The following is a 14611-nucleotide window of genomic DNA, read 5'->3' on the forward strand; positions in this document are numbered from 1 at the left end:
AGTAAACGTCCTGTGGCTGAAATGATGATGATGATGAAATTTTAGACCGGGCTCAAAGACAACAGAATGAACATTGTCAATAACCCTCCTTCTGGCGCAGTCGGGTAAAAATTTAAATGACACTTAGGTAAATGTATTCGTGGGTACATACATAAACACTAGGGTACTAGATAAGTGGTCTATAACCGGTACACACGATAAAAACGTCGTAGTAAGAACCTTTACACTTATCAGGGACATAAACGTAAAGGGGCGGAAATTGGAAATGCCTTAGTTGTAAATACTAACGTTCAGCTTCCTTTCAGCTGGAGTCGACACATAAAACATTATTACCGTTAGGCCTCAGCCTCGAATTTAGCGGGCAGCGGGGCGGCGGCGGTAGCGGCGCGGGAGCGGCAGGATCTTATGCGTAAAATCAAATAGACCGGTTCTCGAAAACAGCGGCGCGGGAGCGGGCAACGAGCGGGCAGCGGCGCGGGAGCGGGCAACGAAGCGGGCAGCGCACTCCTTCTTTTGCCCACAATAAATCGAGCGTTAGGAATAAATTTGAATCGAAATAAAATTGTCGCCGTTGTTCAGACATTTCGTTTGTGAATAAAAACAAATACCTCGACAACACAACCCCGAACACAACACTTCGCCGCTAAAGCGCCACGCGAGCTGCCCGCTTGTTTCGAGAACGGGTCTGCGTTGCCCGCCCCGCTCCCGCGCCGCCGCCGCTCCCGCGCCGCTGTCCGCTAAATTCGAGGCTGAGGCCTTAAAGTTAGGTAGGAGAAAATTGATCGATTTTTTTTTTAATTTTATAGACACTTTTTGCGGCATATAATAGGTGCGTAGGTTTGACAGGTCTTAAAATCATAACAGCTAAGTCGTAAGTCATTATCAATGATAAAAATCAGAAATCTAAATGGAAAAGAAATAAAGACCTGATTTCTCTGTTTAATAACTACTCTGGCTGGATTAAAAGCAAACGCCACAAGAACAAGAACATACAGATGCAAATATTAGGTAGAATCCTTCAAAGAACAAAATGCACATTTGAAACCAATTTCTGCACGAAATGCAATTTTGAAACTTGTTATTCTTCGTATGGTCTATTTGGCGATCAGTCACGTTCGTGCACTCGCGGATCTAGATGCGGAGCTCAAGGCAATATCAAAAGGTGATTTTGAAAACTGGCTTACTAAGAAATGTCGAAAGATGACGATCATTTTCATGGAACCCAGAGCGAACTCTTTCGTGAAAGCCCAAAGATTTGCTTAGAAGTAAATGAGTGTCCATGAAAACTCCAAACATTTTCACAGTTTAAATTTTACTTCCCACGCCCTGCTTCACTTCCGCGCTAATTTCCGCACGAAAACTTATCCCGTTATGAAATATCCACTCTGTTTGATTCAAACTCAAGTGATATAGGTAATTTATAATTATCAACGCTAATCAAATGCCTAAAAACATTCCTTGAGTGTAATTTACCTATATCGTTCCATAAAACGAGTCTAAAAGAGACTAAAACTGAGCACGAGTTCTAAAAGTAGCTGAAATAGGAAAATAATTGCATTCCAGCTCCGCATTGGGAGGTTCTGCTTTGTCGAGGAACTCGTTTCACGAAATAACTCGGGTTTTTCTATTGCTGCACATTCTTCAACTTAAACTCAAATCATGTAAGGTAAGCTTTGTTGTTTACAAGCATTTATTAAAGTTTTATTCAAGACTCAAGTACTCAAATAGCATAAATAAATATAAATTGCAAAGTTGTTAAACCTTATAAAAATCAAAAGACCTACCTATTCCAGGTACTGTACAATATGATCGTGATATTTTGCAAAATTCAATCCAGCTTACATCTATTTCTGCTTTTTATTTTACTGATCTTGTTTGTTGAGACATGGAAGAACTTCCTTGCATTTACGAGAAATATTAACAAAAAGAGATTTAAAAGTATCGTCTTAGGAAACTTCGAAATAAAACCAAAACTAGCCATTCACCTAACTACACAGGAATTGCAGTAATAAGAGTAAATTCCTGCAACACATGACTGGCTTAACTCTGTATAATATTTTAAACCTTATTGCCTTTCATTAAAGTAAAAATTAAACCTTCCACATCTGCGACTGACCACCAATAAAATCGTCCTTAAATCATAAACCTCAGTTATTTAGAGCGCACGCTCGTGTGAGCCCGTCCGGACTCCGCACCGCAAACTGGCAAATGTCCACTTGAAATCGCTCGAGTCATAACTCAACGCACGAGGGTGCTTGACTCGAGCTTTTCCGTGAAAGTGTGAAACTGAACGACCTTATTGTCTATTTAAAGTGATGATTACGTTGAAAAAGTTATGGATTCATTAATTTATTAACAACGCCTTATTTTAAGCTCTTCTCCTTGGGTTGTCATGAAGAGATCGCTTCCTAGCGATAAGTAGGCCTTAATTGTGCTGTTTCGAGCTTATATTTCTTTTAATACGTCAGTTTTGTGAAGTGTTTAATGAAATACATCTATGAATTGTCAAATTATCTAGTTGATCTACTATCGATATGGTTATCATCGAGCCGTGTAGTTCCAGCAGAAAAGGACTATTTACACTCTTCCCGTGGAATCTACGGTGTGAATGTTGTAAAGGCTACTTAGGGACAACGGGACTATTCCCACCTCTCGTTCCCACCGCTACAACTCCTGTGTAGCCAGTATCTACAGGTTGACCGCCAATAAAAACCCAACCAGTGAAGGTCAAGTTTGTCCCGGGGGAAAGTTAACTGTCATTTGTTATCAAAACTATTAGACTGCGACAACGTTCGACAAATGTGCGACATCAGGTTTTCCCTAAGCCGTCTGGTCAGCGTGTTGAGTGGAGGGCAAGTCCTTCATTTGCCTCTCGTAGTTCCACCATACACCGTAGAAATCAAATAAATAGTGATCAAAATTCCGAATATAATGAAAGTGTTATAAAACCTACTCGTACATTAAAACAAAGGATTTTCATTTTATTCCCTTTCCAAGAAAGCGACAACCATTTACATCGATTTCTTATAAACACCCATAAGAAACCATAGCGTTTATTAACCTACATTCCTAACTGACACTTAAACTAACTAGTGCACTAGTTAATCAATACACAATGGAGTAGCTGAGAATGAACCCATTTCGATCTGATCTTCACACTTACCGCAACACCTATAAAAACCTATGGGAAACTAATCTAAGGAAATATGGTATTGGTATTGTTCTGGCGATTTCTAATAGTTTTTTGTAGAAAGCCGTTATTATGTTATTATTATTAGTGTACAATTGCTAGCATATCAGTCTATACAATTTTGTTGAAATATCGCACCTATTAGAAGTGCATAAGTTTCTACAGTGCTTATCTTGATGTGCTATTGTCTGTAAAATTGCCAGTACATCAAAACTACACAGTTTTTGTTGAAATGTAATGTCTATTGTAACTCCATAAGTTTTCATACTGTTTAGCTCAATATGATACACTTATTTTGTCTCCTTCATTTATAAAATTGCTTTACCTACCTAAGCATACGCAAAATTAGCAGTGGGTGGGAGGCTTGTAGAGCTGATGGCCGTTGGGCAGGGTACTCACCTGCCATGTAGCACGTAACGTAGCATGTAACGGAACCAACCTTCAAGTGAGTACGGCTCGTCCACGGTCATCGCGTATCTGGCTGTGAGCTCCTGAATCCTACTGCGAGCCGCCTTTGTGCTCGAAGTGATACCGCCACTCGGCGGGTCGCTACGATCTCCCTGCTAACCACGCGCGAGCAGTTCGCAGCGGGCTCGTGCCTATGTACTCACTTGATACAGTATCTGATACATTACATGCTACACGGCTAGATGAGTACCCTGCTTTGGGGCAGAAAAGTTCTCGAGTGACGGACGACCACGGAACGTAGAAGACGTAGTGTTAGGCAAGCCCCTCACTAGGTCCGACGATCTGGTGAAGGTTGCGGGATGTACCTGAATGCGGGCAGCGCAGGTGAACCGACGATCTGGTGAAGGTATACGTATCGTATGTCATATCGTATGTATGTATATGTCGTTATGGAAATCCTTAGGGGAAGCCATTGTCCAGCAGTGGACGTTATTTGGCTGACACTAACGAACGGACGCAAAAAGTGTTCGTACCTACATTCACCTATAAGTAAGTAGGTACACTAATAGCTTGATTGGCAAGGCCAGATCGTAAAATTCCCTGACCTTTCAGACCCAAACACTCGACTGCACAAAATCTTAAAACAGTCAAACTCAATATCCTATAAATTTCAACCTTTGAAATGACGCGTTGCAGCAAGTTTAATGTATAGTCTATTATCTACTGTGCTATTAACGTCGGTAAAGGTTAAGGTAGATTGATGTTAGTACATTGTTAGGAGCTGTTGTAAGACTGAGTTGCGAGTTTCGGCAACTAGGAACGTGCAACTAACTACTACTTGGTTAGAGCGCTGATCTAGCTGTATTTAAAACGAACTTTAACTTTAGTTAGTCAAAGAAAAATACCTATTTACACTACACTACCATTTCGTGGCTTGCTTCAGTAGGCTATCCTACATGATAGCGAGCAATAGTAGCATAAAGTAGTTCGATGGTGCCGCAGTATAAACGTATTGCAGTATTGTGAGCCACAGTACGGTTGATGTCACACGGAAAATATTCGCTAAAAATTCCACTTTTGTTTGTAATTTTTTTTGGTGAATGCCATCATCTTGACTCTACACGGGATTTGCAGCTTTGGGAACAAAATGTATAATGGCATCTACTCGTTCATTCATTGCAGTCAAATGAAGTCCACTGCTGGACAAAGGCCTCGCTCAAGATTTTCACAACGACCGGTCTTGTGCTGCCCGCATATAGGTGCTTCTCGCGATGGTTAAAGAGCATTGGTACGTCTACTACGTCTTCTGGCCTGTGAAAGCCACTCGAGAACTGTTCTGCCCCAACGGCCTTCACTTCTGCGAGCTATTCTTGAGTCATAAATGTATACTATGAATGGCAGTAATTCGTGACTTATTTTTTACTGCAACTTCTAGAGTTGATTTAACTAACTAAAATTGCCTCGTGTTCATTTTCTAACATCTTATGTTAGTCACGTGCCTAGTAAACATGTCGCATAGTTGCGAAAGGGACTAAAGTTTAGTTTGCGGCTTATTACAAAACATTAATGAGGTAATTATAACTTAAGGTAAACAAGCCATCCAGTAGCTAACGTTAAGATGTAGTTAATAAATAAGTTTGTTAGTAGGTAAATGTCTTTGTTACCTCGACGAGGACTCACATAAATTAATTACGCTGTGGAGCAGACTAGTAGAAAAACATTAATGAGTTACAACACCGCTTTAACAAAAACATTTTTTTTCAGCAAAATATAGTAATGGCGGTGAGAATTTTGGTTACAATTTGTTTCAAAGTCAGGTACTATGGCGACTGAAATATTGTAACAGAAGAAAATAATACAATACTTTAATGGTGATAATTTGGATGATGATAGATGATAGAGGCGTGTAATATTAACGAGTGGCAAGCAAGGACAGAAGTTTCTATAATTATGAAGAATTAAGATAATAATATTATTATTTCAGTTACTAACAAAATCTTTCAGAGACTGAGAAAGAATTACAAATTAATAATTCATTAAAAATTAATCAATTCAGGACTCCAATAGCCTAAAATACTGAAAAACAATCGGTTCGGCTTTTCCAAGTGTTTTATTCCAACAACTTTGTTTCAATATTGAATTTTGTAGAAACCTTTTAGCATTTTGTTAGAATATTCAAGCGCCATTATTGTAATTGAGCACGGTCGAGCTGCTTGTTCGATCAATGGCGTCTACACCTCATTGCACAAGTAAACAAGCTGGATATTCTGTGACTGTTTGATCTTTGTCGCTGAAATTAATGTAAAACATACTATCACCCGTATTCACAAACGATGCTTGCTTAAGTGAAGCAGCAAATATAATAGAACTCTGTTGCCCGTATTCACAAACATTACTATGAGGTCTCACAGTGCGCGTGGACGCACAGGGTGACATACTAACCAATCACAGAGCTCTATTCAACGCTGTGCGTTCGATTTGCTGCTTTACTTACGCAAGCATCGTTAGTGAATACGGGCGTTAGGCCTATGGGGGTTATTTGCNCCACAGGCCTTTTCCAGGGCGCTTATAGGCTGGTTTTAGTGTCACGCGGACTGTCAGTGCGGAGTGATCCGCGATGAACTGCTAGGGAGCGGAGCGGTTCCTCCGGACCACATTACTCTAAAACGCTCCCTAGAAGTTCATACAGATTGGCCGTACGGAGCGGGTCCGCACCGGACGGTCCGCGTGACACTAAAACCAGCCATACACTTCCCAAATAGCTTGCCCTACCACCATTTCGGGACAACATATGGGCTGGTACTGAGAATTGCTACACAAAAATATCGTTTTCTTTTATGTTGTTCTATTTACATAACAAAACAACCCTTGTAGAACGAAAGCACAACTAAACACAATGCAGCCATCTTATGGAATAAGCAAACATGTTTTTCTCAGTTCAAAACCTTTTACTTACGCACTGCGCACCTGTATACATCACACAATTCATGAGCATCTCAAAACATTTAAAAAAATATTTCCACAATAAATACATTCAACAATAAGATCGCAGAACATCCCGTTTTTGCAGGAACTGTTTTAGCAGGAGTAGGACCCCATTTAGTAGTAGGTACACGCGTGTTTTAATACTACATTCACACAAACATCACAGCAAACATCCCATTTGGAGTGTCCTGCAAAAAAACGAATTCGTTCGAATTTGAAATTCGCGACATCATCATCATCATTTCAGCCACAGGACGTCCACTGCTGAACATAGGCCTCCCCCAATGCTTTCCATGTTTATCGATTGGTAGCGGCCTGCGTCCAGCGCTTCCCTGCTACCGTACCGGAAAACGCAAAGGGACGACATCGTAAAGTATTTCTTTTATAGACATTTAAATCAGCGTTTGGCGTGGTGTGCAATAAAGAACATCTACTTATCTATCTATCTATATATCTATAGAGATAATAGAGGAGGACATAAACAATGAAACATATTGTCATCGCAATAAATATTCATGTTTCTAAAAAACGTCGTTAGATAACATGCATTGTTAATTGTCACGGACGAACACGCAAACTTTTGCAAAGTTACTGTAAAACATAATAGAAATAGTTAAAGTAGTTTCTCATAGCCGCCACTCTAGTTACGGGACTATTCCACCTCTAGTTCCCACCGCTGCAACTCCTGTGTAGCTAGGATCTACAGCTTGACCGCTAATAAAAACCCAACCAGTGAAGGTCAAGTTTGTCCCGGAGGAAAGTTAAATTGCCATTGGACCCGCAACGAAATTGATTAGAAGAACATAAGAGTTCGAAGTTAGGGTTTGATATACCCCACGCTGACCAGACGGGTTGGGGAGCACCAATGTTTTCTTATAACTCCCTTTTCCATCAGTTAAAACATCTACGGGAAGAATGAGGAAACGAGGCTTAGGCCTTGACTTGATTTCGGAATATCAGATCACCTAAAAGTATTTTTTGCAAGAAAATGTAGTTCACGTCTTTCTCTGCATCCAAATTGAATTCGCAGGATAGGTGAGAGAAGTTAACAGACATTACTTACTTACCCATTTTGTATAGATTCTAAGACAACTTCGTCAAGTCCTCGGAAAAAATAAAACCGACAGAATATTGTCGCAAAACCATTACTTCTTCTGATGAGCCTACTGTATACGAATTTATTGTATTAGCGGATTGTCTTACATATGTATGGCGGAAGTCTCAGACTAACGTAATATTAATACTCATGAATATTATAATTCAATATTCATAGTAAGTGTAACGGAGCGGCCATTTTGAAATTAACTGAATAATTTGTAGCTGTATCTAATGGAATAATATCTGTGTGCGTAACCAATTATTAATTGAAACGTAGGGGGTCTACTTTGGAATGCAGATTTCAATATATTGGTTTTAGAGTGGAAACACACGATGCGTAGCGCCGACGGTGCGATTCCGGAGCGGTGTCGCTGCATCGTCTAAAGGTCGTCGCACATTTCTGTACCCCCAGNATGATTTATGTCCCATTACATCACTTTACACGAATGTAAAGTTGCCGTGCATGGCGATATAACTGGGTTTTTATTTAATAACGAAAAAACTACATGCTATATTTCCCAAACTGGCACACTGCCTAATTATATCTAACATTACTTTTCACCTAAAAAATATTTCACCAAGTTATCTCTAATAGCGACGAAGCAGGATTTTTTTTAACTTCAAATGCGATTTCCCAAAAATCACCATTTTCGACTTAACTCCGTTTTCACTGGGGGTACAGATTTATCAACCCGGAAAGGGATCGTAACCGTATCAACTCGAGGCGGTCTGTATTCTTTGTATGAAACTCCATACTGCAACGCACACTTATCCGCACTGTAACGTAAACGCCTCGCCTCGCAATTGGGTATTTGACACCATTTCCCAATAATTCTAAAGCACAACTTTTTTAAAAAGACACTTCTTTCTGGTCTTAAAAACTCAAATAATTTTTAATTACCTGTAAATTACGATTTTTGGTTGCATTATAATTGAAAAAAGTAGTTTCATTGAGTTGATAAAATTGTGACGTCACATGCTAGTATTGCCGTACAAAATCTATGGGAGAGTGTCGTTTTGACAGTTTTAAAAAGTACGTCAATTGATTGGTGGTGTCAAATACCCTATTGACAACGCGCGAAAAGCGATGACGCAAAAGGTGTTGATCTTCTTTGTCTGCTATGAGGTTACAATCCGATCCCATCGACTTACCCGCACCTCCCTTCGTTCGCCCAGTCCATACCAGAGCGTCGTTGTGACGTCACGGCTGCCAGGTGCGCAGTTAACTGGACCATAGAAATCTGTGGCGGCGCTGAGCATCCCGATTACTGCGAAATCTTTGCGATGCGCCGCAATGATATCGGCTCTTTCGAAAACTTTGGCTCTTACGAGTACATAAAATATAAGGTTTTATTCCCTGCCAGCCTGTTCCTGAATCCATACTATCCTCAGGTCTTCAGGCACGAGTGAACAGGCATCATCTGGGAAAGCTTTCTCTTAAGTCTACAGTATAAATAAATAGAAACGAATCATAACATTGACTTACACCTCAGATCATAGAAAGGGAATATGATGATGAACTCATGGTAGTGTTTTTAGTTTTGCTGTGGTTCAGCTACTAACCGCTAGAGGCGCTGTACAATTTGCCATACATTTTTTTACGCCCTCGATAGCGAGATGCTCGGTAGGTAAACTCATGGTAGAGGCACTGAGCTTGACACCGAATTATGTACTGTCTGCATCTCTTTAGTTACACTTTTTGTAAACCTTTGATTGCAAGCAAAGTGAAAAAATTGAATGAAACATTTGAGTTGGTTGTTGACTTACTTTATTTTCAAATTGCTTACCTTCTTGTGGCAGATCTGTTGGTTGAATTATAGCCGTTATTAGAGCTCAAAGTCAAAGGAAGCTATATAAGCAGACGCAAGAAGAGCTGACATCGCTTCAGCTACATTTTGATTACTTGTTTTTCAACTTAACGAGCTTAGCTCAGCATAGATTCTCTTTGAACACTTAATACTTGAACTACGGCAAATGGAAAATGCTAACTTTATTAGTTTAAACTGACATAGAAAACGGAGTCAAGACTTAAATATTAATGCACTACATGTATATAGGTAGATTGTAGAATGTCACTTTAGAAACATAATGTCGGCCGTTTGGTGTAGTGGTTCGAAACGGACTTCTATTCCGGAGGTAGCGGGTTCGATTCCCGCACAGTACAAACATTTGTGTGCATGAACATATCTGTTTGTATTGGACTGGGTGTTTTCTATGTATAATAAGTATGTATTTACAAAAAAAAGTATTTAAGTATGTTTATATCCGTTATCTAGTACCCATATTACAAGCTTTGCTTAGTTTGGGACTAGAAGCGCAGTGTAAAATGTCCAAGGATATTTATTTATTTATTTATAAGACATAAGTAGGTAAATTATGAACTACTACACTCCCTACGCTGCCCAAACGGGTTGGGGAGACCCGATGTTCGCATATTTCTTTCTGCCTTACGCCTCTTATGACATCCATGGGAGAAGTACTTGAAAACACACGGCTATTTAAAATTAATTTTCAGTCAGAGGATGTCCACTGCTGAAAATAGGCCTTCCCCAATGATTTCTATGTCGCCCGGTTGGTAGCGGCCTGCATCCAGCGCCTTCCTGCTACCTTTATGATATCGTCGGTCCATGTCGGGTGGACGTCTCACGCTGCGTTTTTCCGTACGTGGCCTCCACTCCAGAACCTTACTAAAATAGTACTCACTGCTTATTGAAAACACAATATTTCTAAGGAAGTTCCCTCGTCCTTCAAGCCAGGAAAACCACAGGCCATCGATCCTTCGATATTTTTAGCTCTATCAATACTATATCGATTGTGATAAACAGGAAGAACTAATTGAAAGCCAGTTTCATGGTGAGTACCAATTAAACAGTAGTAAACACGGCTTGTTGGTTGGATACCGGTCCGTCTGGAAGTCCTGATTCGATTCCGGGGTTGGAGCAGTAAAAACTTTTTTCAACTATAATAAATCGTATGTACGAGTATTATTGTCTCACAAAACTGGACCTGTGTGTTCACACGGCAGCGTCCCGTTTTGCAAATTTTTTTTTTTATTTATTAATTTATTTTATTTGGTACACAAAACAGAGCTACAACCTTATCATATGGAATTATGCAGGAACTTGATAATTATTAATAACTTTTGACTGCAGAATAAGTTTGACATACTGAATACATATTTACTGAGTAAATTACGTACGTCATTTAGCCAAGAACAAATAACATGCACAGATGCGCCACTCGATATATTTTCCACGCCCTGTCTCAGGGCTGTCACTTGTCATGTCAAATAAATAAACAGAATGACAGACACCACACACAAATTAGTGAGGGTGCTGAGACAGTTGGTTCCTTATCTTATCGGCTGAAGATAATGGTGGATGTGAACAAAACACATGCATCGTTAACAACTTGCTTGTTGAAAGGGGGGAATCCTTCAAACTAGTGTGAATTTTATTTAACAACAGAAGAAGACAAATTTAAATATTATTAAACTATAATTATAGGGTCATATTGTACCGTCTTTGGGTTATTACTGAGTAAAATAGTCAAGAACATATTTTGAAATGTGACGTGTGAAAAAATGAAAAATAGTCATTTATCAAAATCTCAGAAACTATAACACCTACTAACTTGAGATTTTGCAGGTAGGTTCCTTATAGGGTGTAGCCATCCGCTAAGAACGGATTTTACGAAACTCCACCCCTAAGAGGATAAAAGGGGTCCACGCGTACAACGCGTATAACGCATACAACAGTCACGGCACTTCACGGGCAATCGCTAGTAAATGTATAAACGTTTGGGATTTAACACCCCTGTCTTAGAGCGATATAATTGTTATAAATAATGTAAGGCCTCAGTTCCACAAGAATGTGTACTTAACGCTAATTGCTTCCAACGTGTATGTTTATATTATACAAATAAGGTCGAAAGTCCCGCGGCGTGTGCCTATCGATTTTTGCGAAGGTATTATTTATTTAAAAGGATGTAGTACCTACCTACCTGTGTAATTTATTCTTTGAAGTATCTAACAGTACGAGTATCTAACGCATTGCAATGTTTTCAATCGTAATATCATTTATAAAAGTTAGAAGAGTGAAAGAAGATGGTATTATTAACAACCACTTACAACAATGTAAAACATAGATAGCAATTTTGAAGAACCAGTATTACAAATGTTTGTATCTATCAAACGAAATTGACTTTAGGATTTGTATTATTAAGTTGTAGTTCAAAAAGTTACTCAGATATTCTGCTAGTTGTTAGTTCAATTAGCTAGAGATTGTCTGCTAGATTTTGTAAGCGAAACATGGCATAAAATTTCTACACCAATAAATAACACACGTTTAAAACAATCACCTAACAAACTCCCAATTTGTCGAACACATCCCCTCTTTAGTTAGGCAAGGTCCAATCAAATAGATTGATTCCCTACGGAGGTCAGAGTTATTGCCGTTCTGCGTATAATTTGATCTTTGCTAATTCACTGCTTGGGTCAGATGGATGGGCTGGCCTTTTCGATTTGTCTGCCATTATTTACTAATTGGGCAAACAATATATTTACAGGGAGTTTCTGGACAAGGTTCTCTAAGGGCCTACTGACCCTATCATTAATGACATCAATATTACTGTCATAATCATCATCATCATCATTTCAGCCACAGGACGTCCACTGCTGAACATAGGCCTCCCCCAATGCCTTCCACATCGCACGGTTGGTAGAGCGGCCTGCATCCAGCGCCTTCCTGCTACCTTTATCAGGTCGTCGGTCCACCTTGTGGGTGGACGTCCCAGTGTCGACTGTCATAATATGCTTGCAAATCGAACGCATAGAGTTGAATAGAGATCTGTGATTGGTTCGTGTGTCACCCTGTGCGTCCACGCGCACTGTGGGACCTTATAGTAATTTTTGTGAATACGGGCGTAAATCTCCTTACACAAAAAATTAGTCCCGGAGGATAAATTATTGTATTTAAGTAGTAATAAATCTACTACTTAGTGGAGCACTTAAGTCTTAATAGAGATAATATTATTAAGACTATTTAACTTAAATATTAATAATTTAAATGGCAGAGTGGAGTTAAGTGGATTATAAAAAACAGATTTTAACATTTTCAGTCAAAACAATATTGTAGATAAGAATTCTAGGAAAATGAGGTTTCTTCATGATACTATGGATTCGTCATTCGTCTTTATTTATTTTTCTTTATTCAGAAAACCACAGCTCTTTATAATAATAATACAAACCGGTATTTTTGTTCCTACAGCCAATAATGGATTCTATTTATATAGTGTGTGTGTGTGTGTGTGTGTGTGTTTTCATTTACCTACTTTTTTTTTATTAAAATTGTGGCACCTTATTATAGTTTAATTTATTGCTGACTGTACGTCACTGCTCACATCTAAACTAACAATACACGGAGCATCTGTCCAATCGTCCAGAGAATTCCCAAATGCCCCCGTCAATCTGGCAGCATCGCTGTCACATACAGGTCCGTGGGGACGGGGACGACTGGGAACGCTCGCTCAATACCGACTGATAAATTGGAAGTTTGTCAGTCTAATCAATCACGATTTATTATTATTTTGTTTCAAGGATGACAAACGTAGAAGGCAATAAAGCTGGCCTAAGGCTGAGTTGCACCACCAAACTTTAACCTTAACTATAACAATAACCGGTGCTTTTTGTGTGAAGTTTGATAGATTTTTGACGTTTGTTAAAGTTAAAGAAAGATGGTGTTACCCAGCCTAAATGAGGTATGAAAAAGTCTATGTTCAATATCTGTTCGATCGTACTTGTAATGTTTCAGTCTAAGATAAAGGCTGGCAGACAATAAATTAAACTACATAAATTAAGGGCGATAATAACCTAACGCCTTCAATGTGGGTCGGCCTACCAATATGTTAAATGTTAAAATTTATTGATGTCCGCTGGAGCAGGAAAGTTCTTGAATGGCGACCACTAGGTGGACCAACGATCTGGTGAAGGTCGCGGGAGGTGCCTGGATGCGAGCGGCGCAGGACCGGTCTTTGTGGAAATTCTAGGGGGAAGGCCTTTCTTTGTCCAGCAGTGGACGTCTTTCAGCTGAAACGAACGATTGCATGATATACTTATTTAACTTAGCTGGAAGGATTGATAGAAATATTAGTAGGTACATAATTTGAGCAAAAAAAATTATGCCCACTGAGAATAGATTTTTTAGCGCCCCCATTTTTTTGTAGTTGAGAGGCGAAAGTTCAGTCGGTGTTAAGAGTCCTCTTAACCGCTTGAGTCCCAGACGGCATTCATTAATGTCATAACAATTGATTATCTATTGTGTCTAGATTCGCGGGCCTTGAAGGATTAATAGATGAAATTACAAATAGCCTCTATACTCTATACACAACGCCCTTAATTAATTATTTTCTGGGCCTCTTACCGCCCCCTTTAGGCCTGCAGCGCCCACAAGGGGCCACTTTGGGAAAGGCTGCGTGCTTAGGCGTCCGGCTTTAGCCGGACATGTTTGGCTTTTTAGGGACTTGTCTGGCCTATCCGGCTTTTGTTAGGCTTTTTATTTGGTTGCCGCGTCAGGCGAAAGTCGAGCCACAGAATCATAGAAGCGCACGCATCAGGATGTTGGTTAGAAACAGATGATGATTGATTGCAACCCCCCCCCCCCGTCACATGTTCGGCTTTTAGGGTAAAATGTCCATAAGCAATCACAACGATCCCGGATGTTTGATTAGCAACAAAATAGGTAATTAAAAAGTTTGTTTCTCCCTCCATTTTGAATTTATTCGCGCGATTATATTTCGCTGTTAATTCGCTTTTCTTTTATCTTTGTCTTTGATCCAAAATAACAGCTATTACCTATCCCTGAACAAAATTTATGTCAATTTCGTGTAATCATTTTTAACCTGATTTAATTCTATTGTGATCATAGNGATCAT

The sequence above is a fragment of the Ostrinia furnacalis genome, unplaced genomic scaffold (assembly GCF_004193835.3).
Source record: "Ostrinia furnacalis isolate ACB-3 unplaced genomic scaffold, ASM419383v2 OfSCF3952, whole genome shotgun sequence".
NCBI lineage: Eukaryota > Metazoa > Arthropoda > Insecta > Lepidoptera > Crambidae > Ostrinia > Ostrinia furnacalis.